At 44.1% G+C, this 26,723-nt stretch overlaps 1 protein-coding gene across 6 annotated transcripts in view; it reads left to right on the forward strand.

The window, feature by feature from the left end:
* Window positions 1–1,792: 1,792 nt before the first annotated feature.
* The window catches only part of WASF3 (WASP family member 3), a 135,535-nt gene continuing 110,604 nt past the window's right edge, over window positions 1,793–26,723 (forward strand). For 3 of the 6 annotated variants that reach the window (XM_027064584.2, XM_027064595.2, XM_027064590.2), the window contains exon 1: window positions 1,793–1,947. The gene's annotated coding sequence lies outside the window, so the exon portion shown is untranslated. Of the gene's footprint in view, window positions 1,948–7,314; window positions 8,068–19,444; window positions 19,464–26,723 lie in introns of those variants that run through there. The other 3 variants (XM_053210220.1, XM_053210139.1, XM_027064589.2) reach the window with 3 other exon arrangements.

The raw sequence follows: 26,723 nt of genomic DNA on the forward strand, positions 1-26,723 counted from the left end.
CCAATGCATTCCCTGCTATGGCGACATTTTTCAAGCACCGTTCAGGGTGACACGCTGTCTCCCTGACAAGACTATTCTAAGCAATGTTTATTTAAAGGCCTGGTTCGCAGAAGTACTACATTTGAAAAAATTTCTGTATGTTATGGGCACGATTATATTTACGACATGTTCAGCACTGTGCTGGGCATCACGGGGAGAGGAAACGAGAGAATGAAATAATGAGGTTACCCTCATGGAACTTACCATCTGATTAGAGATAAGAGCGACCTACATGAAATAATCCTGAGCGCATCGGGACGGTAAGATGAAGGGCTCATAGTGGGTATAAACTAAGTATAGCAGCAGCTCCCATAAGGTGAGGTCACTGAAGAAGAGAGGAAAGGGGAATGTGATTGTCAACTCTGAAAACACACTTTGGGTATCCTATAGCTTCACATTTTTGAGTATTAAATCAATGACCTAAATATGGACAGGAAAGCTAGTGCCTGGGTAAGTGAAGACAAAATGAAGAAAAGTAATTTTAATTTGTATACCAATTCAGCTTTGAATTCAGAGGAAATTTATCACACTAGTACCAATATTTCAAATACAGAGGACTGTAAATAATTCACTAAAATTCTATTTACCTTATTAATTGCCAGTATATTTCATGTTGACACGAAGTGGAGACTGAGTGTATGTTATCTCAAAATAGAGCTTTCCCAACCCTTCCTTTGGTAGGTTAATGGATTTCACCCGAAGAGGGGCCCATGCTTTTTCTTACCCGTTTCTGGTGGTGCAAATTTTGCTAATACTGTTAGCAACTGCTATTCATTTTTCCTAGCTTGCGATTGCTGTTACTAGCTGGAACAAAGGTGGGTAGTTATCACACGTCTGTACAGACAAGAGCAAGGCAATCTGAATTAGTTTTTCTTGGGCCTCTTTCCTGGGATTTGAAATTTTTTTTCTCAAGTTTTTCAATTTCAGTGACAGAAGAATAAAGGCTTGCAACTAAAATACAGATGACGTCTCTATCTAAAGTTTTTAAACCCCTTTTCTTCAGGACTTGGGGGCACGAGGACATACTTGGCTTTTCTTTTTTCTTCTCTTCCTTTCCTCTTCCATTCTTGAGTTTACGCCTGAGTCATCAAGTCAAGTCATCAAGTTTACGCCTGGCTGTGCTTCATTGCCACGGGGGCTTAGTTTCAGGGTTATCAGATCTTCAATGGGTACTGTGGATTGTCTCACATGTGGGCTGGAGGGCGACTGGAGATAGGGTGAATCAAAAGGGAAGCATCTGTAGAAGGTTAGGAGAATAGGCAGAATGTTAACGGATTGGAGAAGGGCATGGAACCAATAGATGACAATGGCTATAATCCTCTCAAGGTTGCCTGAACTTAACCCTGTAGGACGTCTGACTACCTACAGGTAGATGGGACTTGTTCGCAGGGGCCCTCAAAACCCGGGTAAGGTTAGGGTACGGGTGGAAACTCAAAGGGACTGCAGTGGGTCCATCGGTAGCAGAGGCGATGGAAGGGCCCCTGATGATAAACTCAGCCGAAAGTAACCCCACCTCTCCACTCCGGGGCCGACTCCGGCCAAATCCTCATCCGGAGCCGCGGGCGGAGGACTGATCGTGAGAGCCACCTCCTCCGCAATCCCCCGCCCCTCGGCGCCGACGCTCCGCGCTCCTTCCATTTCCCCATTGGCTGAGGCGCTCGCCAATCCTGGTGAAGCGGCTCGGCGAGCGGCCTCCGGTTGGTGGAGCCGGCGCTGAGCCCCCCTCTCGCTCCGGCCGGGCCCCCGGCCGAGAGGGGGCGTGGCCGCGGCCGTGGCCGGGCCGGAGGCGGCGTCGCTGGCGCCGCTGCGTGCGGTGTGGTGCGGGGCGGGGGCGCCGGGCGGCCGCGGCGCGGCGGGACCATGGAGCTCGGAGCGCAGCCCCGGCGCCGGCGGCGGAGCCGCGGACCGGTGAGTGCGGGCTGCGGCCGGCCGGACTCTCCGGTCCTGGCCCCATCGCTGCGCGGCTCCGGGCCGAGGGGCTGCCCCGGGGGAGGGGCGGGCGCGGGCCGGGTCCCCGCAGCCCCGTGGTCAAGTGAAGTTGCTGCATCGCGCCGGGCGCTCTCGGGCGGCCGGCGGGGCCCACTGCGGGCCGCGGCGCCGCCCCGCGCCTTGCCCTGCAGCCCGGCCGCATCCTCCGCGCCGGCTCCCGTGCCGGCCCGGGCTTCCCGCCGTCGCGGCGCGGCCCGGCGGCCGCTCTCCCCCGCGCGGTCCCTCGGCTCTCGGCCCCGGCGCTGCTCGGTGCGCGCTTCCCGGGCTGCGGGGCAGGCGCCCGCCATCCCGGCCGCAGGTGGCGCCCGGGCCTCCGCTCGCGCCCCACGCACGATGCTCGGGGCTGCCCGGCGTCCGGGACCTTCACATCCCGTGGCTCTGCGCGCCCTGCCGGCATGTGGCCCAGTCCCCGCGTGCCTGCCGCCCCGGGTCGGGCCCTCCACCCCCGGCTTCGCCCTCCCCGCGCCTCTGCGCCGGGTGCCCCCTCCCCCGGGTCTGCAGGCCCGCGGGGCTCCCGGCCTCCGCAGCCAGGCTCGGCTCCCCGAGCGCAGGGCAGGGGGGTCGGGCAGCCGGCGAGGGGGCGCGCTGCAGGGCAAGGGGAGAGGGCTGAGCGCCCGGGAGCCGCTTCGCGGGCATGGATCGTCCCCGGGAGACTTTGCCTGCGCGGCGGGCGGGGGCCGCGGCGCCTGGCTCTCGCCGTCCTCCGCGCCGGAGCTCCAGCGCGTGGAAAACCTTCCCCTCTCCGTCCGTGGTACTTACGGGCAATGGCGATTTCTTCTTGCTTCAGCCTCCCTGCAAGGGATAGTTCCGTGGCGGAGAGCAGAGTTCTTAATTATTAAGAAGCTAAGCGATGGGCTTAGGGATGAATGGGAACATCTCATTTTTCTTAGCCGCCGTCGGGCGTATTAGGAATTCTTTCTCATTTGGGGGTCAGTTGAAATCGTACTTAACTACCAGCAGTAATTTCTCAGTTTTTAAAAGACCGAACATTCACAGGTCAGTTTTTGCTTTGTGCTTGCTTCTCCAAATCAAATGCATACCGGGGCACGAAATTTTAAGATTCAGAATCCACATTTTTGGTTTTTCTTGAGGGGAGGGGCTGGCCTCATTTAAAAAAATCGGTTTGTCTAAAACTTAAAAAGCCTGCGTCTCTATCAAAACTAAGTTCAAAGTGTTATAATGGACTTATTTTCCTGTCGCCTCTAGGGCAAATTCTGTTGAACTTTGGTTGCTTCTTTTCTGTGTATGCTTTACTCAACTTTCCTTTTCTAGCAGTGAAACAATGCAGTGATTCTTTAAAGCTAGTTCTTTTATCTACTAGAGAGGTTAAACAAAGGAAAGCTGGGTTTGACCTTTCCCATAGGCAGTTCTTATTGTGTATCTGGTCTCCTTTCTAATAGCCTCCACAGAGTGCTCATTTTTCTTCATTTTTGAAGATCTTAATTTATATTCACAAAAGTTGTGCCCTTTCGGATGTTTAAAACTCACTAGGTTGGGAAGTTTGCTTGACTTCATCATACATTTGCAGTTTGACCTGTATTCACTGTTGTCTGAAAACCGTGAAAAGAAGCTTGTTCTGGAACTGTCTACATAAAAATTGTTCTTGCGTTTCCAGTTGCTGACATGAAGTTGCTCTATAACAGCGTTTTATCTGTTTCCTTGAAACTTATGACCCAATAGCCAATGGTGTACTACTCTGTTTTTAAAAAATTCTGGAAAAAAAAAGAAAAGGCGAAACTGCACTTTACTAAGTGGTGGTGTCGGCATCGTAGCCCCCTGTGTGTTCTCAGCGTGTCTTTGTACACCTACTTTACCCTTCCCAGAGTAACCTGCATGTGGTAAGTCACTTCTTGGTTATTGGAATGGTTCCATTAAAACAGTTGTCTGTTTATAAGTATTAAAAGAATTACCTGTCAGGGCGCCTGGGTGGCTCAGTTGGTTGGGCAACTGACTTCGGCTCAGGTCATGATCTCACGGTTCCTGGGCTCGAGCCCCACGTCGGGCTCTGTCCTGACGGCTCAGAGCCTGGAGCCCGCTTCGGATTCTGTGTCTCTTCCTCTCTCTCCCTCTCCCCTGCTCATGCTCTGTGTCTCTCTGTCTCTCAATAATAAATCAACATTAAAAAAATTAAAAAAAAAAAAAAAAAGAAAGAATTGTCTGTCCTAGGAGGCCAGTACTAGTGGTTTCATTTAGAGTTCCCAGAACTTTTCTTTGCGAAATAATCGTCGAGTATATTTCCCACTTCTACGCTGTTATCATTCCTTATATCTTCTTGGGCCTGCCCCCCACATGGTCGTACAGACTGTTGATGTTCACCTCAGTCCTTTTTGCTCAGAAGCCTGCTTTCCTCTGCAAGGTCAGGTTTTCTTGGGACCTGCCCTGGGGCATTTGGAGCCCAATGCTACTTGCATTCCATGGGTGCTCAGGGCTGGGTCTTCACCCATGGTGCCTTTTACGCGGGTAATACAGGAATAGTGTATGCCATTCATACGTAAATAAGGCGTTATTATAAAATAAATTGAGTATCACTATGGAGATACATGGAGTAACAAGTCTCAGTCCCCTCTTCCTCTTCTTCTTGGGTGCCCTTGTCCTGTGTCTTTCTCCAGAGGTAACCAAACCTGATCCTATGGGGTGTGGCCTTCCAGAACTTTGTCGATAACTTTTTTTTTCTTCAGAAGCCAGTGAGTGGATGCCCGCTAAGCGCCTAGCACTATTTTCATACCGGGAGCGCAGAAATAAGAGCGAAAAGCTCTCAAGATGTTGTTAGTCTGCCGAGACCAACGATTTCAGTGCAGTGTGATCAGTGCCGTGATGGGAATTAGTAAGAGAGGGGTGCAGAGCATCACATGAATGGCCTAGTCCATTCGTTTGCTTGCTTTATTCATTCGCTGTACTTCAGAGCTTATTCTACGTGCTGGGGATACAAAGGCAAACAAGGTAGATGCCTCTTTTAGCATCTGGTCATCGGGTTCTTGGACAGTTTTACAAAAAAATTTTTTTTTAATGTTTGTTTATTTTTGAGAGCGAGAGAGACAGAACATGAGCAGGGGCAGAGAGAGAGAGAGTGGGAGACACAATCCGAAGCAGGCTCCAGGCTCTGAGCCGTCGGCACAGAGCCTGATGCAGGGCTCGAACCCATGAGCTGTGAGATCATGACCTGAGCTGAAGTCAGTTGCTTAACCGACTGAGCCACCCAGGTGCCCCATCGGACAGTTTTAACCGATGGGGCACACATTTAGTTAACCAGTGTGGTATATGGTAAGTGCTCTGAAAGGGCTCAGCTACTGGAGCTTAGAGGGTGACTGGAAACTGAAGCTTAGGGACTATTCAGAGAGATGAGAAAAGCCTCCGGGAGAAATACAAGGGAAGGAATTGGTCAGAGTCTGGGTCAAGGAGAGGCTTGGTAAAGGCTGTCAGGGACATGGTATATTGGAGCACCTGAAAAAATTTAGTCTGGTGGTGTGACAGGGTGTGGATGGGCTCAGGGAAGCGGCAAGAAATGGGGCAGGAGAAGCGACCCGGGGCTGTGCGGCATAGGGCCTTGCGATTCCTGTCGTAAGGGGTTTGGACTCTTCTGTGGACGAAAGGAAACAGTTGCGGAATTCTGAAGCAGAAGGGCATGATCAGATTTGCCCTTTGCAGAATGGATGGAAGGGAGCAAGGGTGGAAGGAGGGAAGGTCGAGGAGGTAGAATTACTGGGACTTGGTTGTCGGTTGGTGGGGGTACATGTGGGGGAGTTAGGAGAGGCGGGAGTTCTGGGCAGTGCTGAGTCCTGGGTGGCCAGCCGGGTGGATGATGGTGCCTTTCTCAACGGAGCAGCCGCCATTTGGAAGAAACGATGCCCGGTGCACTTGCCTTCGTTAAGTTTCAGGTGGCCGCGGGACACGGTGGTTAGTCGACTGCGTTAGGGATCCGGCTGTTGGGGGATGTCTGGACTTGAGACAGACATCTGAGAGTCCTTAGACCACAGTTCCCAGACTGTGTGCTGATGTGATGCAGTGCACTCACAGGGAGACTGCTGGATATTGAATTGTGGAAGGAAACTCAGCAGTCCACAACATCTGTCCTGCCCTGTGGGGAATACTTGCTCAGAGGAATCTACGGTTTCCACCATCGGTTGCATTACTTTCTTTTCGTTGATAACGTTTGTAAGGCTGGGCGTTCAGTGGTTGGGTTCCCTGTGAGATTCAGTGTGTAGTAGGACATGCACGAGGTGATATCCAGTCCAGCTCCAAGGTTCGAGAAATTGTGAGGTGCCCAACAGGTGCACGCGTACCATAAGTAAATACTGGTGGTTTATTCAGACATAAAAATACTGATTTTTTTTTTCCTCAATTGAAATGTGCTTTTTAAAAATAGGTAATAAGTTGTTAGGGCATGAATACTTAAGTTATTTGAACTTGTCCAACGATGCAGCAGTCAGGCGTTTCTTTTGGCCCGAGACGCTAAGGGTGCCGTGAACAGAGAAAGTTCCAGAACCTCTGCCTTTGCCCGTATTTGTGAACGGAGGCTGTTGGAGTGGATGGAGTTATTCAAGAAGCACGTACGGAAGAAAGGAGCGTGTCGAATGTGACCTGGGGAGCTCCTGTGTTCAAAAGATACGCAGGAGAGGGTAGGCTCTCACTGTGCGACCGAGAAGGACAGTTGTGGGGGGAGGGGGGCACGAATGGCGTCTGGAAGCCGTGGTCCAAAAGAATGTCAGCAAAGAGGGGTGCTGAGAGCCAGGAAGTCATTAGTGATATAGGAGGTGGCAGCGGTGACACGGTAATGGGGACAGGAGCGGGATGGCCAGATCGTGAGAGGGTATAACAGCGGGAGCCAGGAAGTATGTGGGGACAGGGTGTGGGGACAGCTCTCGGGCGTGGTGGTGGTGAAGGGTGGCTCCAGGACGCCAGGGAAAGGGGGGACTTTTTTTTTTTCAGTGCAAGGATTTGAGCATGTTGAGGAACCAAGGGGAGAGGGTGCTAGCTAGCAAGAGATCCAGACAGACAATGGGTACAGAATGTCCATTGGCTTCTGCTCTGGGATGTCATTACTGGTTTCACAGGAGGAGTCCCAGGGGAGCCTTACTGCCACGGACCAAGGATTGTACTCGGGTGGGGAGGCTGGTCGGGTTACGCGGTGCTTCTAAACCTTGGTTATGGAGAGGAGAGAAGGGCATTCGCTAGGGAGGCACGTCTGGTTCAAGGGGAGTTGTTTTTTGTTGTTTTTTTTTAAACATTGACTTTATTTTCTTTTATTAACTTTTTTTTTTTTTTTTTTTTTTTTAAGAACGCCTTTTTGTCCCTTCCATTTAAGACATGCTTTTCTTAGGACTGGTTGAGCCTTCTCAGGGTGGGGTGCTCTGGGCATGGCCGTGCCTTTTTCTAGGTCCTGGCGTCCCGTGAGGGTCGTATGGTCCGCGACAGTGCTGTCCTGTTTTGCTTTGAGTGGACGCTTTCTGCTGTCAGTGCTGTGCTGCTTACCTCAAGGTCAGTTTTGTTTGTTTTGTGTAAGAGCCTATCCTCCTGTCTTAGCAGATGTCCCTAGATTAGGATAATTTTTCCATACTCAGATTTCGGCCTTCATCTTTACAGCCACCCTGTTCTGGTTCTTCTTCCCTGGATCTGTGCCTCTTCTCTTTGAGGTTAGCTCTTTTCTTTTCTTTTCTCCTGTTGATGCTCTCTTTTTTGGGGGGGGGGGGTGGTTTAAACATCCTGAATATCCCAGGGTGATTTCTCCTCTTTCAGGTCTAGTAGGAGCTTCTGAGCCTCAGCTCTGGGCTCAGCATCCGGGATGGAACCTTCCCTTGGGCCCGTTCTTAGGGGGCCCTCCGACCTCTGGGAGCAGTGGTCTTGTATTGATCTAAGGATGTCTTCTGCTGCATTGTATATTTTTGAACTTTTTCAGTGTTTTACTAACATTTCTCTTTAGTTTTTGCTTTATGGTTCTTTTCACATGATTGAATGCCTACTGTGGACCGTTCTGGTTATTGGTGATAATAGCATTAATCGGGCAAAGCACCAGTTCTCAATACCTGGAGAGGGAAAACAGAGGTAAATTGTCTTGCAAACTCACTGTAAGCTCCTTGTGGGCAGGCACCAGACGGCACGGTGCCTCATCCACAGCCGGCTCTTAGTAGATGTGCTCCAGCTTTGTTAAGTAACCTCTTAAACACTGTGGCCACTTACAGACTGTTGTTTAGGTCATAACCTCACTGGCCAGTGGTAACACCCAGTGCCTCCTTGGCTCCAGCTGGCCATTTGCCCAAAGCCTTTGTGATCTTTGGTCCTTGAATACTTCCTTTTACTAGCGACTGAAAGCCATCTTGGATTTTTAAATTTTTTTTTTTAATGTTTATTAATTTTTGAGTGACAGAGAGACGGAGCGTGAGCAGGGGAGGGGCAGAGAGAGAGAAGGAGACGCAGAATGCGAAGCAGGCTCCAGGCTCTGAGCTGTCAGCACAGAGCCTGATGCGGGGCCCGAACTCACAGACTGTTGAGATCGTGACCTGAGCCGAAGTGGACACTTAACCGGCTGAGCCACCCAGGCGCCCGCATCTTGGATTTTTAAAGCTGTGCTCCAGTGCATCCTGAAGATGTTATTACCCTGTAGCTGTGGTTCCTCTCGCGGAGTGCTGTTATCCATGTTGTGCACACGAGTAGCTCAGTGAAATTGTGTTGCATATAAAAGTATGGATGTGATTGACCGAACTAAGAGCCCATGTGGCCATATTTTATCAGCTAAATGGAAGAAATGGTGTCTTCCTTGCACATAGCAGATACTCAACAAATATGTTTTCATTGACTGAACGTGTCATGGGTTTTGATTGAGGACCATAGGAAAAGCAGAACACTATCACTACTTTCTAATTTTAAGAGTCCGGACTGAGTCATTTTGCTCTACTCATGTTGCACTTTTGTTTTAAGCCCCCCAAAACACGTGCATGACACTTCCCCCCCCCCCCCCTTGTTTTGTCATGTAGTCCTGTGTTAGAGTTATTACCTAGGCACAGTTCGGCTCTGAATTTGACTGTGTCACTCTTTTCGGGGCCATATTCTGTGCAGTTTAGAATGAACACTTACGGAGAGGTTCATGGATTTAAACTGCTCCCTGTGGTGCATGGAAGGAACACTGTCTAAACACTCAGGGAGTGAAGTATCTAGTCCAGTAGAGGGATGACATTAACCAGAAGAGTGGCAAGAAAGTGAGGGAGCAGCTTGTGTTTGTGTTTGTATCATTCTGAGACAGGCTGTTCACAGCTTACAACGAAGAGGAACTGACTTGCCTTCCATCTCCTGAAAAGTAAGATTTTAATTTTGGAGGGAAGATTGTAGTTTTCCAATGTAGGTTACATGCCCATTTTCAACAGAAACAGAAAAACACATTTTGTTTATAACCAAACCTATAGCGTTTGAAACATAACTTGGTTCTCGGTTTTCCATAGTACTTATCTCCCGTTTGTGTACATCTTTTAGAGTTAATTATCCGGTTTTTGATTTAACAACAGAAATGCACAGAGACCCCTTAATTCCCCAATCACCTGTCTTCAGATTTTAATTACACACTGCAAACGACATTGTTTCCAAAGGCTTTACTAAGATGTGGATTGTCCTTTGAGATATCCCAGGGAGGAAGATTATTAAAATGTTACTTCTTTTTGAAAGCTAGCATCTAAAATTGGAGGATTGCAAGGCCTATCAGTGATAATGAAGTTCATACCTGAGTTTGCCTGTTGTATTGCATAGATTAATTAAAAACTTCTTCCATTTCTGGGGCGCCTGGGTGGCGCAGTCGGTTGGGCGTCCGACTTCGGCCAGGTCACGATCTCGGCCAGGTCACGATCTCGGCCAGGTCACGATCTTGCGGTCCGGGAGTTCGAGCCCCGCGTCGGGCTCTGTGCTGACAGCTCAGAGCCTGGAGCCTGTTTCCGATTCTGTGTCTCCCTCTCTCTCTGCCCCTCCCCCGTTCATGCTCTGTCTCTCTCTGTCCCAAAAAATAAATAAACGTTGGAAAAAAAAAAAAACAAAAAAACTTCTTCCATTTCTGACATGTCCAGCATATTCCATACTACCTGTCCAAAAAAAAAAAAAAAAAAAATGTGGTAACAACAAAACCTCATGGTATCATTTGATAGAATTATAGAGGCATTAGGTATTACAGGGTCTAGAACAATTTTCGTTTTAAGCCACATTTATAGTTACTTATTGTTGCTAGATGGGAGTTTAGAAACGTGTGGTTTCATTTCTTAGGCTATTTGGTTTCTGATGATTGTCAAATTACATTTGAGATAAAACATGTTGCCCTGCATTTTAGTATTCACCCAGCATGCCCTCTGGTTCTGGACGCTGATACAACTTAGACCAACTGTGTACAAGTGAATGTTACAAATAGGGTTTTGTTGCAGTGTTTATGTTTTATCCAAATATATTTGTTCCAATTTTGTTGTTTGAGATGCTTATGATTTTATTGAATGCAAACAGTGGAGGCTTGTCCCTCGTCCCCTATTACGTAAAGATTTAAATCAGCTTCTAGGAAATACTCATAGTGATGAAGCTGAATATAAACAACGAGAATCAAAACCATGTGAAAATCATGAATGAAAACAATGAAACCTATTCTTTGAACAAGGGCCCAGCCTCCCAGGTGGGTGTTTTAGTTGTGGAGGGCTAGAATTTGACTCGTGTAAGGCGTCAGTGACTCAGCCCCAAAAGCATCTGTTGCTTAGTGCTTGTGTTCCTCATGGGGTCGTCTTCCACGGGGCCGTTCTGGTAGGCCAGCTTTTTCCACCTGTGACTCAGCCTCCATTAGGAAGTAGGAACTTCCTCCTGCTCGGTTCAGCTGGTGGGCAGGGAGAGAGCCAAGTCCCGTGGAGGTTTTATGGGCCAGCACACATCACTTCTTATGCCCCTGGCTGAACTCCGACGCGGCCTCATTTAATGTGCTGAAGGCTGAAAACGTCGGTTGACTCTGAATCCCGTAGGCTGACTCTGAATCCCCGAGAAGAGAGGACGTAGATATTGGTGACATAACTAACCAGTCTGCAGACTGGGAACTTGGCCGAGCATCCTGGTGGTGAAAGGGGGAAACATCGTCAGCTCTACGCTGCAGTTTTCACCATCTGTAGAAAACATACCAGTTTCCTTTCCTTAATACGTTCCCCACACCCTCACTTGGGGTTCGTATTGGTTACACTGAGAGCCGCAGTGAGGGGTGTGCAGCCCATAGGACGTGGTTTTTCTGAGGCTGATTATATTCTGTTTTTTAGATGAAGGGAAAACACACCTTAATAACAACGTTTCTGCAGAGGGTTAAACTCGATGGTTCATGTGCTTTCTGGTGGCAACAGTGAATGCACTGCATCTCTGTCAAAACAGCCATTCAGGAATATAATGAGCCTCAAATGGATTTTTTGGTAAAAGGTGTATAGAAGCTGGTTTGAAGTTCTCTTTCCTGATTAGGTTGGAGTGCTGGTATTTTATGTTGTCAATTAGAGGTAGACTTTTTGGAGACCAAAAATGGAGAAATGATTGATTAATTCAAAGTCAATGTACTGCATGCCAAGCTTGTTCCAGAACAGGGGTTGGTAAACAATAGCCTTCGGGCCCAATCTGGACTTCTGCCTGATTTTGTAAAGAAAATTTTATTGGAGTAGAGGCTTGTCCATTCGTTTACACACTGTCTGTGGCTGCTTTTGTGCTATAAGGCAGAGGTGAGTAGTTGTGACAGGAACTGTCTAACCTGCAGAGTACAAAATATTTACTATCTGATTCTTTAGAGCAAAAAATCCCGACCCCTCTTCTAGAGGATAAGTGCCCTTTCTCAGAGAGATCCCGTTCGAGTGGGGGGGAAAGATAATAAATAAACAACATAAATACATGTAGTGATAATGGCTATAGAAAAAATACAGGAGCAAGGGGACAGTGTATCGGGGACTGCCATTCTTGATAGTGTGGTCAAAGAAGTGGTCAGGGAAGGTGTCTCTGGGGTGACAGTCGACAGAGGCGTGATGAAGGTCAAGTGCGCCAGTCCGGCAGATATTTTGGCCCAGAGCCTTATGGGAGCGGGAACAGCAGGTGCAAAGACCCTTGAGGTGGTAGGAGGGTAGTATGAGTAAGTGGGGTGTGTGTGTGTGCGTGTGTGCGTGTGTGTGCGCGTGTGTGTGCATGTGTGTGTGTGTGCGTGTGCAGTTACAGAGGTAATAAAGGACCAGATCATGTAGGGTCTGGTAGACTGTGGTGGCACTTTGGATTTTATTCTGAGTCAAATGGAAAGCCATTGCAAGTTTTTGAGCAGGGAAACGATACCATGTGGCTTAGATTTTAAAAAGGTCACCAGCAGTGTCGTGTAGAGAATAGATTGTAGGGGACAAGGTAGAAAGACAGTGTGCGCACCTGCTAGGCATTGCTAGATGCTGAGGGTATCAGGATGAATCAGATGGCCCTTTCCTCCAGGGGCTGATGGTGTAACCGCTGAGAAAAACAAGTGAAAAGATCACTGTGGTGTATAGCTGTAGGTGGGAAAGTGTAAGGTGCCAAGGGATTGGGCAGGAGGGGTGCTTGATCCAGAGTGGGAGACAACACCCGCCTGAGAAAACGGGAGGACGCTGACGAAGACTGATCGGAGTAGGTGCCGGTTGCATACCTGAGCTATGAGAGTTTTGGAAGAACCACGCGGACAGATCGTCAGAGATTCTGCCATCGAGCAGAGGTGGCGATGGGTTTCAGATCCTAGCGATTGTTCTCTGGAGCACTGTGGGAGAGTGATTCTAAGATTGCATCGGGCCCCGATGGGATACGGTGCAGTGGGCGCTGAAGGGGCACGGATGATCTTTGCCAGAGAGCGGGACCGAGGTAATTTTGGTGCGGAAAAATTGTGGAAGAGTCTCCACAATTTATCTGTGGAATGTATTGTAGAGCGTTGATAACCTTTCCCAGGAGCCCAGCAGCATGAATGAGGTTGCAGAATATACCTCTAAGTAGTGAAACAAATTGATCTGCTGTCTGCAGTTACTGGATCTGACCCAATGGAACTTTGGAGGATGTCTACAACGATGGTTTTTATTTTTGAGAGAGGTGATATTATCCCATTTTGGATAATAATTAGTGGAAAAAATTGCTGCCATTTTTATTGGTGTAGTGAAGGTTATTCATCTTTTTATTTTCTTTAATAGAGTGTCTAGATCATCTGAAAATAATTTCAGTGATTATAAAAGAAATAGGGAGAGGAAATGGATACATTCACAATCGTAGAGGGAGTTATTTTTTGTACTACCCTGGTATTGTAGCGAACAGAATTCCGTAAGGATATAGAAGATTTGAACAACACAATAATTGAACAATAAACTTGCCTTGCATGTCTAGACATTGCCCCTAACAACTGCAGAATACACATTATTTACCAGTTCATGTGGATAAGCTGTCAGCTTATGGGATATTTCAGAGGATTGAGGTCAAACAGTACAGTATTCTCTGCATTAAACTAAAATCAATAGCAAAAAGTAAAATCATTTCTAAATACCCACAAATTATGGAAGATCTTTAATTGCAATGAGAATTTTAAATATTGACAAAATATTTTGATCAGAATTAATATAAAAATACTTCATATCGAAATCTGTGGGATGCAGCTAAAGTTATACTTAGAGGAAAGTTTATAGCCATAAATACATGTTAGGAAAGAAGACTGAAAAACATTCAGTGATCTGTACATCCATCTCACGGAGTTAGGAACAAAACAGCAAACTAAACACGGAGGAAGTACAATTGACCCTTACCATGGGGATTAAGGATGCTGACCCCTGGGCAAAGAGTCACATGTAATTTTCGGGTATGGATTTTAAGTCAAGGTCTGAAAACCTTTCCCTGCACCCATGTTACAGAAGGCTTCATCAATGATTTCCTTAAGAAGTTAGGTAGCTTTCAGCTTTTACATTTTGATTTCTGCTGTGCTTGGAGTTTATTCTGGTGTGTGATATTATGAATGGGTCTCATTTTATCTTCCACATGGCTACTCACTTGTCCCAACATTGATGAAGCTCATCTTTGCCCAAGTCATTTGAGATGCCACCATTATTATATATTACTAGGTTTCCGTATATAGGTTGGGTCTGTTTTTGTATTTTCTGTTACATTTCCCTGGTCTGTCTGCCTCTTCGAGTGCTACAACCACAATTTTAATCATGGAACTTTGTTCTCGTATCTGGTATGGCTACTTCTCCCTCGTTCCAGTTCAGTGTTAACTGAGTGTCAACTTGTCTAGCTCCATAAAGAAGCTTCCGAGTAATTTTTATTGCAGTGGTGTTATATTTGTAAATTAGTTTAGGGAGAACCAACTGCCAGTCTACTGAAGTTGTGATATCTCATCCACGAATGGTGGATGCGGAAGTCTCACAGGGTGTGCCTTTTCAGGAGTGTGAGTCTGTAGATTTCTTCATGGAAGTTTTGAACATTTCTTGTTAAGTGTGCGTTCTTTTCTCTTGCTGTTACAAATGGGCTTTTCTCTTCCATTACATATCCTGACTGGTTATCGGTTGTGTACACGAAGGCTATTGTTTTTTTGTTTGTTAATTTTATATCCTGCTGCCTTGCTGAATTCCCTTTCTTGAGTTATTTTTTATCACGGATTCTTTTGATTTTCCAGGTTTACTGTCATGTGATCAGCTAGTAGAGAGTTTTATTTCTCCTTTTTCACTGTTTGTGTTTTTAATTGTTTTCTCTTGGTGAATGCCTCCAGAACAGTGTTAAATAGTAGACAGCGTATTGGGCATCCTTGCTTGGTTCTTGGCCTTAAGTGGGCATGCCTCTAGTTTTGACCCAGTAAGATGTTGGCACCCCTGCTCTCTTGTGTGCGTACTCTCTTGTGGGTGTGCTCTCTTGTGTGGGTACTCCTACACACACACTCTCTCTATAGGTACCGGTAAAGTCATGTTAAGAAGCATTCATTCATTCCTATTTATTCAAGAGATGGTTTTCCAAAATTAGGAATGGATACTGAATTTTGTCAAGGGTTTTTTTCAGGCCTTTTTGGAGGTTATTATGTATTTTTTCTCATTAGATTTATTAGTATGGTGAGTTGTATTATTCAATTTGCTAATACTGAATAACAATAAGAATAATACTGGTGGTTTTTTTTTTTTATTCCTTTAAGTTTATTCATTTATTTTTGAGAGAGAGAGTATGTATGTGTGTGAGCAGGGAAGGGGCAGAGAAAGAAGGAGGGAGAGAATTCCAAGCAGGCCTCACACTGTCAGTGTAGACCCTTCACATGGGGCCTGATCCCACAAACCATGAGATCATGACCTGAGCTGAAATCAAGAGTTGGACGCTTAACTGACTGAGTCACCTAGGTGCCCTGGGTTTTTTTTTTTCTTTAATATTTTATTTCATATCTCTGCATCGGTGTTCCTAAGTGCTATTCGTTTGTAAAGGTGTTCTTTTTTTTTTTTTTTACTATCTTAATTGGGTTCAGGTATTAATGTTATAGTTTTTTATGTTATACTTGATTCATAAAAAGAATTTGGAAGTTACTCTTTATTTTTCATGTTTTAAAACAATTTAAATTATATTGGAACTGTCTGTTTTTTAAGAGTTTGGTAGATTTCCTCTGGGCTCTCTGGTTTGGTCCTCTTTTAGTAAGGTAGTTCTTTGGTAACTTTTTCTGATTCTTCTAGGGAAGTTAGTTGGTTTAAGCATTGTCTCTGCTGGGGTCCGTTTTGATACGCTGTATTTCCTAAGAAATTATCTATTTCATCTAGGTTTTTAAATGTGTTTGCATGCAAGGGGGCAGGGTACTCTTTTATGATTTATAGATTTTATCTTTTTTGTATTCGTGTATTCGCTCCTTTTTTTCCTTTGCTGAAATTAGTGTATGTTTTGTTTTGTTATTTCAGCTGTACAGGTCTGTGGCATTACGTCCATTAAGTGCAGCCATGAGCACCATTCAGCTCTAGAGCTGCTTCACCTTCCCATAATCCAAATTCTGTGCTGGTTGAATATTCACCCCCCCGTTCTTCCCTTGCCCCAGCTCCTGGCAACCACCATTCTTTCTGTCTATGAATCTGACGACTCTAGGTCCCTCATATACGTGAACTCATTTTTTTTTTTTTTTAAAGAATGAGAATTTTTATTAAGTTAATTTCTGCTTTTGTATCTTTACAGTTACCATCTTTAAAAAAATGTATTTATTTTAAAGTAATCTCTAGACCTAACGTGGGGCTCGAACCATGACCCTGATCTTAAGAGTTGCAAGCTCCACCAACTGAGTGAGGGGCCTTCTTTGTACTCTTTTTGGTTGACCTTGTTCTCCTTTTTAGCTTTTTGAGTTAGGAATGGAATACATTCATTTTCTGCTCTTAAAAAATTGACGTAGGTGGTTAGGGCTCTGGATTTGTTTCTGATTAGTACTTTAAATTCTTCCATGGAGTCTGATATGTAATATTTTCATTATCATTATTTTTTAGGAATTCTGTGACTTGTTTTTATATTCTCTTTCTTCCAAGAGTTGTTTAAGGTTTTTGGTGGGAAGGTTTTAAAAAAATAATTTCTAGCTTTTCTCTGATTTTTAAGAAAAAATGTTAATTTTATTGATACTGGTAAAAATCACATCAGAAGTGTGGCGCTTGGTGCATTTTCACAAAATGTATTCCATCACCCATGAAACTAGCACCTAGAACATTCCAGTGTCTCTTTTAAGTCATGACCACCCCGCTCTCCAAGGGCATCCCCTATGCTGACTTCTAAGCTGATGAGTTTTGCCTGGTTTTGAATTTTGATCATTATAAATGGTTTTGTATTTAGATCTTTTGTTCACCAATTTTTAAAAATTCGTCCATGTTGTTGCAAGTACTCTTGGGTCATTTATTCTTCTTGCTGTGTGTGATTCCATTGTGCGTACCATAATTCATTTGTGTCCCTTCTTGTACCATTTTACATTGTTTCCAGTCTTTCAGTTTTCTTTGCAATTTTGATCACTGGTTATTGTTGGTAATATTGCTGTTTCATGATTACGTTCATGATTTATTTGTGCCTTATCCTGGGATTAATGTTTTGTGTTTGTTCAAAGGAGGTATATTCTCTATTCTTAGAGCATGGCGTTCATATATGTCCAAAAAAACCCTTCTTTATTGGTTATGTTGTTTAGATCACTTTTTTTTTTTTAATGTTTGTTTATTTTTGAGACAGAGACAGAGCATGAACGGGGGAGGGTCAGAGAGGGAGGGAGACACAGAATCTGAAACAGGCTCCAGACTCTGAGCGGTCAGCGCAGAGCCCGACGCGGGGCTCGAACTCACGGACCACGAGATCATGACCTGAGCTGAAGTCGGATGCTCAACCGACTGAGCCACCCAGGCGCCCCTAGATCATTTACTTTTAGTCTTTGTTTATTTTCCTTCCTGATCTGTTTTGGGTACTGAGTAGTGTGTGTCTCTTATTTATAGAGGTTGTATTTTTTCTTGGATTGGTTATAGTTTCTGTTATTTGATTCATAGATATTAATACTTTTTTTGCATTGTGAAATAATAGCTTTTAGCATTCATCCGCTTGAATACTTTTTGTCTTAACTTTTATCTTGTCTGGTATGATTGCCACCTAATTGCTTCCATTTGCCTGATAAGTTTTTGTGCATCGCTTTATTTTTAGCCTTTTTGAATCTTGCATCTTAAATCTGTCTTCTTGTTACTATGGGACAGGGTTGGCCTTTGCTCTCTGAGGAAGTTTGAAAATCTTTTAAGTAGGCAAGTTTAGTTCATTCACATGAATTGTTATAACTGAGATACTTGTTTTCTGCTCTGTTGTTATCTATGATACAGTTACCGTGTGTGTCGAACTTACTGTGTTCACTCATTATTACGTGTATTTTCCTTGAGCTTGATAAAGACAACTTCGTATCTAGGAAGGAATAAATTTTTGTTCTAGCGGTTACTTTTCAATTATGTACCTGTATAGTACACCCTCCCCCTTTTTAACCTTTTGAACCCATTTTACTCTCTTGTATGTCGCCTTGACATGGCTTCTTTTGATTCTCACCTGTTACCAATACAGTAGTGATTTTATTGTTTTTTTCTTTCTCTTTTACCTCCCCATTTTACTTACTTACTTAACTTATTTATAGTGTATGCGCTCGCTCGTAAGCCGGGGAGGCGCAGAGGGAGAGAGAGAATCTTAAGAAGCTCCATGGTCAGTGTGGAGCCCTACTTGGGGCTCGATCTCATGACTGAGATCACGATCTGAGCCGAAACCAAGAGTCAAGACGCTTAACCGAGTGAGCCACGCAGGCGCCCCTTCCCATTATTTTTGTTGCAATTTTCTGCTTTGTCACAACGTAGGTTTATATACTTCTATCCGTGACCCTAGTCTTGTTTTTAGTTTTAGTTCTGCCGTTGAATACACAGACTGGGCACTTCTTCATCAGTCGTCTTCAGTCATCCAGTTACCGGTGGGAGATTCTGCATTGTGTGAATGGAGGTCTCAGTTCTTGGCTTCCCCAGGAGAAGATTTATGTGCGGATCCACACTTGCTCTGGACTAAAGGTGGCCAGACAGAAAGTAGCAAGCACGAAGCAGTTTATTAAGGATAGTACATCCTCAAGGTGGGAGAGTGGGCAGGCCCAGAAGTGGCAGCTGCCGGGGTTAGAGGGGACATTTCTTTCTGTGTTTGCATAGGTCATGGGTCACAGCTAGGGCCATCTCCCACTGAGGGCTGAGGTTGCTTCCAGTCATCTACGGGACTACTCCCACAGGTTAGGAAGGGGAGCTTTTGGCCCTATACACACACGGTTCTTGCCAGAACTGTCATGGCCATCTCCCCCAGGGGGTGGGGGTTGAAACCACAGTGTAAATATATTAAAATGAATCTACAGGTTACCTTGGGACAGAGGTTGAAGAGGAGAGCCATGTTTTACATCTGTGGCTCTTGGTCTATCAGCCCTGTGTGTTGGAAGCCACAAAGTAAGGGGGAACCTGGGTGGCTCAGTCGGTTGAGCCTGACTCCAGCTCAGGTAATGATCTCAGGGTTCGTGAGTTTGAGTCCCACGTGAGGTTCACGGCTGTCAGCTCAGGGCCAGCTTCAGATCCTGTTTCCCTCTCTCTGCCCCTACCCCACTCATCCTCTCTCTCTCTCTCTCTCTCAAAAAACGAATAAACATTTTAAAAAAAAGCCACAAAGTCAGGATGTTGTGCCCTCAGGCTTCTTATGTGTCTCCTGTGTATCACTGCCTTTGCCTCTTACTCATGTCTGACTGCCTGTTCCATTCCTTGGTTAGATGGAGTTCAATGTCTAGTGCATCCATTGACTATAATGGATTAACTTCTCTCCCGTGCATGTAGAAGTGTGTTAGTTTTGTGTCTTTGGGAGAACTGAGAAGATAGTCATGCCGATCATTCTGTGTCTTTGATTCAGATGATGAGCCTGAGTTGAGAAGGGTGATTGGAATCCTCAGGATGCGTGCCTGTGTAAGCATTTTTTGAGTTCTTGCTTGTTCGAGTATTTTTCATGGTACTGATAGTTGAAGGACAGCTTGGCTGGATATAAAAACCTATGTTTCGCTAAGTTTTCAGGCTGATGCAGGGCTCCATCTCACAACCGTGAGATCATGACCTGAGCCAAAATCAAGAGTCGGATGTTTAGCCAACTGAGCCACCCAGGTGCCGTCCCTCTTTCAGTATTTTAAATATCTATTCCCAGAGTCTTGACTCTTCGTACCCTGGAATACGTGTGTCTTCAATTACATGATGTTTGACCTTCTTTGCCTGTTTTCTGTTTCATTCACTCTCTGCATACTCATTTCTTTATCTTTTTCTTTTGGTTGTTTTCTCACTTTTTCTTAATGCCTTTTATTAAATTGTCATTTGAAGTTAATTTCCTTTGGGCACCTTTTCATTTAATCTTCTGCAACAGGATTTTTTTCTTCTATTTCTTTCCCAGTTAAGTTCAGCTTGCTTTTGTTTCAGTTTCTTTTTCAGTCCATTTTCATTCTCAGCTTCTGTATTAGATTCACATGTGCTTGTTTGAGGGTAGTCAGTTCGGTTTTGAGTGTCATACTAGAGTTTTCTTTGGTTTCACAGATGCTTTGGGGGAGAAGTTTTGTTAGTGAAATGCTTTGATTTACATTTTCTGTTTTCTTCTAGCAGTTTTGTGTGGGTATGGACTTCATTTGCATTTTTGAATCCCTGTTTATTTTGTGAGTAGGTTTCTTGGTTGGAGAGCACTCTTTCCAGTTGTTCCCCAAAGTTCTTTTAATGATGTCAGTTTTGATGGGGGGGTGGTTTGTCTTATTTTTGCTTTCATTTCTGCAGTTTCTTAATTTTCCTCTTTTTTCTTTCTTTCCCCTTTCTGCCATGTCTCCAAGACGTGCCAGTCTCTCTAAATAACTGACCCTTCTTCACAAACGTTGCTTCTCCAAGGCTGCGACTTCTAGTTCCACTCACTTTCAAGCCCCTCTCTTGCAGCCAGTTCTGTGAACTACCAAGTCTTGATCTGTGTTCAGTGATGTAGCACTTTTTCTCTCCCAGGGGGTTGAGGGTCATTTAGGTCTTCCACATGTCTCTACTCTGTTTTATATAAGCTTTCATCTCTCCAGCCTTGTTCTCTCCAGCCATAGGCTTTCAGTGGTGTCGGATGGAAGCTCTGTTGGAATGCAGTTTATCTATTTACAGGCTATTTGAAGGCTGTTGTATTCTGCTTCCTATTCATGCATGAAGGCATGGGTCATATGTGGATAGTTTTGCTCTTCTTATGGATGTTTCGGAAAGAGGATGTATGGGGAGATTTGGAATCAGGGTGGCCAAACTCTTGCAAGCCTGGAAGTCCTGCCAGACGAGCATAATCTTAACATCAAATATTGTCAAGGAATAAATTATAGGACAGTCTCATTCATGAACATACTTGCAAAAATCCTTAAACGTGACAATGAGATCTACCAGTGTAAAAGGGTAATATGAGCGTTTTGTATTTATTCTAGAATGCAAGGTTGGCTTAATGCTCAAAATCAAACGTATCTCATCATATTAATGAAGGAAAAAAACTATTATAATCATTATGAGATGCAGAAAGCACTCAAATTTAATATTTGTTCATGTTGAAAAACTCTTAAGCAAACTAGGAAAGAATGATCTCAGGAAGAGTATCTACAAGGAAACTTACAGCAAAGGTCATATTAATGGTGTTCAGTGATGAAATGCTTATCTTCTGAAATTGGGAATGAAATAAGAATGCTTGTCCTTACCACATTTATTCACCATTATGCTGTAGGTTATGGCCAATGCAGTAAGAAAAGAAAAGTAAAAGGATAAGAATTAGAAGGAAAAAAACAATTGAATATATGTAGGTAGTACGATTGGTCTATATAGTATTATATATAGAAACATCCAAGAGAATCTACACATAAGTTATTAGACTTTAGAAGTGTATTTAGCATGGTTGTTGAATTCTCTATAGCAATTGGAAAATGAAATTAACAAAGACATTGTTTTGGCATTAAAGATCCCAATATATAGGAGTAGAAGTAGCAAGAAATTTATAATACCATTGTGCAGGAAACTATAAAATATTTAGAGAATTTAACGGAAAGGTAAGGAAAGGGGGACTATATCATGTTCATGAAATGAAAGCCTTAATATTATGGAGATGTCAGTCCTCTCTAAATCAATACATGGATTCTGTTCAACCTTAGACCATAGCCTGGAAAATTTGGGGAGGAATGGGAATTGACTATTTGTGTCTAAAATTTATGTGGAAAAATAGAGGGCCACGAGTTTCAAGACATTCTTGAAGAACAACAAATCCCTGGCCTTATCAGATACATAGAGTTATTATAAAGCTATAGGATTCAAGCAGTGTGGTATTAATACGTGTTAGCGTAGGCAAACACGATTAATGAAGTGGAGTAGAAAGCCCTAAAACAGGCCCAGACATTTATAGATGTCTGATTATGTTAAGTGCAAAACAGTCTGGAAAGAATGGTTTTTTTTGATAAAAATTGTTGTGTGATTGCTTAGATGGATGTCCCTAATTGACATTTGACCCCTATCCTGTATCATACTCAGAGATCAATTCCACACAGACTGCAGGTCTACAGGTAGAAAATAATATAGAAAATCCTCATGGCCTGTGAGCAGGAGAACCTTTCTTAAACAGGACACAGAAGGCCCTGACTATAAATAAACAGATGCTAAGTTGAACTGAGTATTAAGAACTTCTGTTGATTAAAGTGTACCATTGAGATTTAAAAAGTAGTCCATAGGCTGAAAAAGAATGTTTGAATCACACGTAAACTGACATGTCTCCTACCTCGAAAATTTGAAGAGCTGGCAGAGATGAGTAAGAGAGCCAGATAACCTAATAGATCAATGGGCAAGAGACTTGAACGTGCACTTTTCCAGAAGATGTACAAATAGCCAATGAAGATACGAAAAGAAGTTTAAACTCAGTAGTTGGGAAGTGCAGAATAAATAATACTGAGACATCACCACAGTCTTCAGATGGGCTAACGTTGCAAAGACTGGCAGTCTGTAGCGTGGAGCCACCGGAATGCATATCCCAACTGATGGGAGTGGAAATTGGTACATACGCGTTGAAGAGCTGTTGGGGGTTGTACCGAAGTTGAAGGTACACATTCCTCGTGAACCAGTATCTGTCTTCTACATATACGCTCCATAGCTATGCGTGCATGATTGCACCAAGATACGTGTATGGTGGTGTGTATAGAAGCGTTATTTGTAATACCCCATTTGGATACATCCCACGTGTTTGTCAGTAGCACAACGATTATGTAAAGTGTGGTGGATTCATCCACCACCCAGTGATAGAAGTGAAAAAATTGAAGCTGTGTGCGACAGCAGTAATAATCTCATAAATTTGACGTTGAGTGAAAAGATGCTAGACATAGCAGAATCCAAACCGTATGCTTTTGCTAAATACAGTTTTAAAGGGGTGTCAGGAACAGGGGAAGTGATTATCTTTGGGGAAGAAGAAGGGATTCTAAGTGAGAGAGAGGCACGATGGGTACTTCTGAGGGTGCTGGCATTGCCTTGTTTCATGATCTTGATGGTGGTTCCCTGGATTTGTCCACTTTGCATTAATCCTTCAAGCTGCAATTTCTTTAATAGCTAGATTTATTCTATATACGTCACGTTTACACTAGTGTTTGGATATAGATTTCCTTCACAGCTCGTGTTCGGTTTTGATTCAGTTCACTTATAGGTGTTAATCTTTTCATCGAAAATCATTGTGGGTTTTGAGCCAGCTCTCTCCCCCTCCCCCTGTCTATTTTTTCTAGCGGAAGTCCTGCCTCTCTGACAGCTGCAGACCTCATTAGTCCTCCTTGCTTCTCTGCTCTCTACCAGCAGTTTCCTCAGTGTAGAATGGGACCTCGGGGAGTCTCCAGCACCTTTTCAGGGGTCATTGAGGTCGCACTTACTTTCAAAATTATGCTAAAACATAATTTGCCCTTTTTACTCTCGTTATTTCAGAGCATACAATAGGGTTTTTCAGAGGCTGCATGACAGAGCTAACAGTTACTTGAAAAGACTATTAAAAACTCCTCGTTCCAACTAGATACCTGCGTAAGACTGAACTGTCTCCATACACTGCAGCCAAAACAACGTGTTACAGTGGAATGAATTCAGAAAGCAGATACGAAAATCCAGCTGCCTTCTCTTAAGCCAGATGTTGAAGAAACTTGTAAAAAGACAATGGTGCCAATGGTTTTTTGTTTTGAGAAATACAGTTATTTTTTAAGATAACGTTTGTTCACACATAATGAATTTATTTTGTCCTTTTCAGTGCTTTTTTTTTTTTTTGAGAGAGAGAGAGAGAGGGGCGCCTGGGTGGCGCAGTCGGTTGGGCGTCCGACTTCAGCCAGGTCATGATCTCGCGGTCCGTGAGTTCGAGCCCCGCGTCGGGCTCTGGGCTGGTGGCTCAGAGCCTGGAGCCTGTTTCCGATTCTGTGTTTCCCTCTCTCTCTGCCCCTCCCCCGTTCATGCTCTGTCTCTCTCTGTCCCAAAAATAAATAAACGTTGAGAGAGAGAGAGAGAGAGAGGGAGAGAGAGAGAGAAAATCTTAAGCAGGCTTCATGCCCAGCACGGAGCCCAGTGTGAGGTTCTGTTTCATGACTGTGAGATCTTGCTTGACTTGAGCCGAAATCAAGAGTTGGGCGCTTAACTGACTGAGCTACCCAGGCACCCCAGCGTTTTATTTAAAACATTTTTCTCATAATTTCTAATATGGTAAATATTGATACATACAACTCATGAACAATTACAGTTTGGGGTTTCAGATGGTAAGAGGTCCTGAACAAAAATTTTAGAGGATTATTGCTTCATACAGCAGTGGTTCACCCAGGGAGTTTTAAAGATACTCATGCCTGTGTCCTGGTCCCATAAATTGTGATTTAATTGGGCCTGGGGTGTTGCATAGGTTTGAAATTTCTAAATGACCTCTAGAGGATTCTGCCGTGTACACAAGCTTGGGAATTCTATTGATTGATAGTTTGGAATGGTGGTATATTGTATGCTTATGTGACTTCTGCTCTTGAGGTCTTGAAAAAGAGATAAGGTGCTGGACCCCAGATTTGTACAAAAACCTTACCTTGGGGGTCTTAATTTCATTTCTGGTTGTTGCTGTTATGTAGAAAAACAATCGATTTTTCAGAAAACAATTAAAAAAAATTTTCTTTTAACATTTATTTATTTTTGAGACAGAGACAGAGCATGAGCGGGGGAGGGGCAGAGAGAGAGAGGGAGACATAGAATCTGAAACAGGCTCCGGGCTCTGAGCTGTCAGCACAGAGCCCGACACGGGGCTCGAACTCATGGGCCGTGAGATCATGACCTGAGCTGAAGTCGGACACTTAACCGACTGAGCCACCCAGGCGCCCCCAGAAAATAATTTTTTACTGTGAAGGATTGGTATTGCTTTGATACCTTAAATAGTCACGTGTGAAGCCATTTGACCCTCAGCTTTTCTTTGTGGGAAGAGTTTTAATTATTAATCCAGTCTGTTAACTTGCTACGACCTAATTCAGCTTTTCTCTTTCTTTTTTAGTTACTTTTGTTAACTTACAGGTTTCCAGGAACTTTCCTTTTCATCTGAGTTGTCCGGTTTGGTGGTGTACATTTGTTGGTTATTCCTTTATAATTGGTTGGTGGTAATTGATGTTTTCTTATTTCATAACTGATTTTGTGCTCTACTCTCTTTTTATCTTGGTCAGTTTCAGGGTTTCAGGGTTTGTCAGTTTTGTTGATCTGCTTCCATCTAGGTAGGATTTAACCTCAAAATCGTTTAAAAAATGATAATTATCTGATGCATGTGATTAGACTGTGGAATTTTAGGATGATGGTTGTCTGGGATTGTTTTTTGAACATGAAATGGATACTTAGTCCCTGTAAAAACAACAAGAGAGAAACTAGATTAAAATACATAAGTAGAGGTGCCTGGGTGGCTCAGCTGGTTGAGCATCTGACCCTTGATTTTGGCTCAAGTCATGATCCCCGGGTGTTTGGATCTGTCTCTGTGTGGGGCTCTTTGACTCTGTCCCTCTGCCCTTCTCCCCTGCTCTCTCTCTCTCTCTTTTTTTTTTTTTATTTTTATTTTTTAACGTTTATTTATTTTTGAGACAGAGAGAGACAGAGCATGAACAGGGGAGGGGCAGAGAGAGAGGGAGACACAGAATCTGAAACAGGCTCCAGGCTCTGAGCTGTCAGCACAGAGCCCGACGCGGGGCTCGAACTCACGGACCGTGAGATCATGACCTGAGCCGAAGTCGGATGCTTAACCGACCAAGCCACCCAGGCGCCCCTCTCTCTCTCTCAAAAAAAAAAAAAAGTAGTAGTAAGTAGTAGTAGTAAGGTGTCTAAGTTAGAGAAAGGGGAAGGATACTGATGATTGATTATAAGTAAGTTATTTAATTATAATCCTTATTTTTTTTTGCTTACTTTTTATTGGGTCATTTCGGGTGGTAGACAAATGAAATTCAAATATTTCAGTGTTCCATGGATTAAATAAGTGAGTAATCTGGGTCCGGACAAGTGTCGAATTGAAGTGCCAATGACAGAAAATAAGGTTGAAAATAACATTTCTCCTCTACTGAGGAGACATTTCTGTTTGGGTTATTTTGCACATATAACATAATCTCACATAGATTGTCTCCTTGTCTGTTTTACCATTATTTATTTATGTGTTTTTGGTCTCTGTGAATTTCTGATAAAAACAAAGGAAAAAAAGAAAAACGTAGACCATCTTGCAGTTGCCCCTCCGACCTCCCGTGCAGTGATGTATAGACATGATATGTACCCTTGCAGTGACCCTTTTCTACCAGGGGGTGACATTCCTCATGGTTAGTGTGAACCCTGATTATGCATGGTCATCAGAAATGAATGAACTGGTAACGCAAAGGAATGGATGAATCCAGAAAAAATGAACCACATCATGCTGAAAAACAGACGCTTTCCAGACTGACTGCGTTTCTGAAACCTCAGATGTCGAACATTGGAGATGCCTGCATTTCCGGGAATTTCTTACTGTGTATTTTTGGCTTTCTAGTATATAAGATTTCATTAAAAAATAGCCTCTTAAACTTTTCCTTTTAGAAGAGTATTGGGGCAGATCCATTAATATGAATGTGTCTAGAAGCGGGCTTTTTCAGAGGTTCTGTAGCATGGCATGGGTTAAAAGTTTGTGCACTTTCCATTTCTGTCGGGAACATTGGAAAGAAT

The sequence above is a fragment of the Acinonyx jubatus genome, chromosome A1, assembly GCF_027475565.1.
Source record: "Acinonyx jubatus isolate Ajub_Pintada_27869175 chromosome A1, VMU_Ajub_asm_v1.0, whole genome shotgun sequence".
Classification (NCBI taxonomy): Eukaryota; Metazoa; Chordata; class Mammalia; order Carnivora; family Felidae; genus Acinonyx; species Acinonyx jubatus.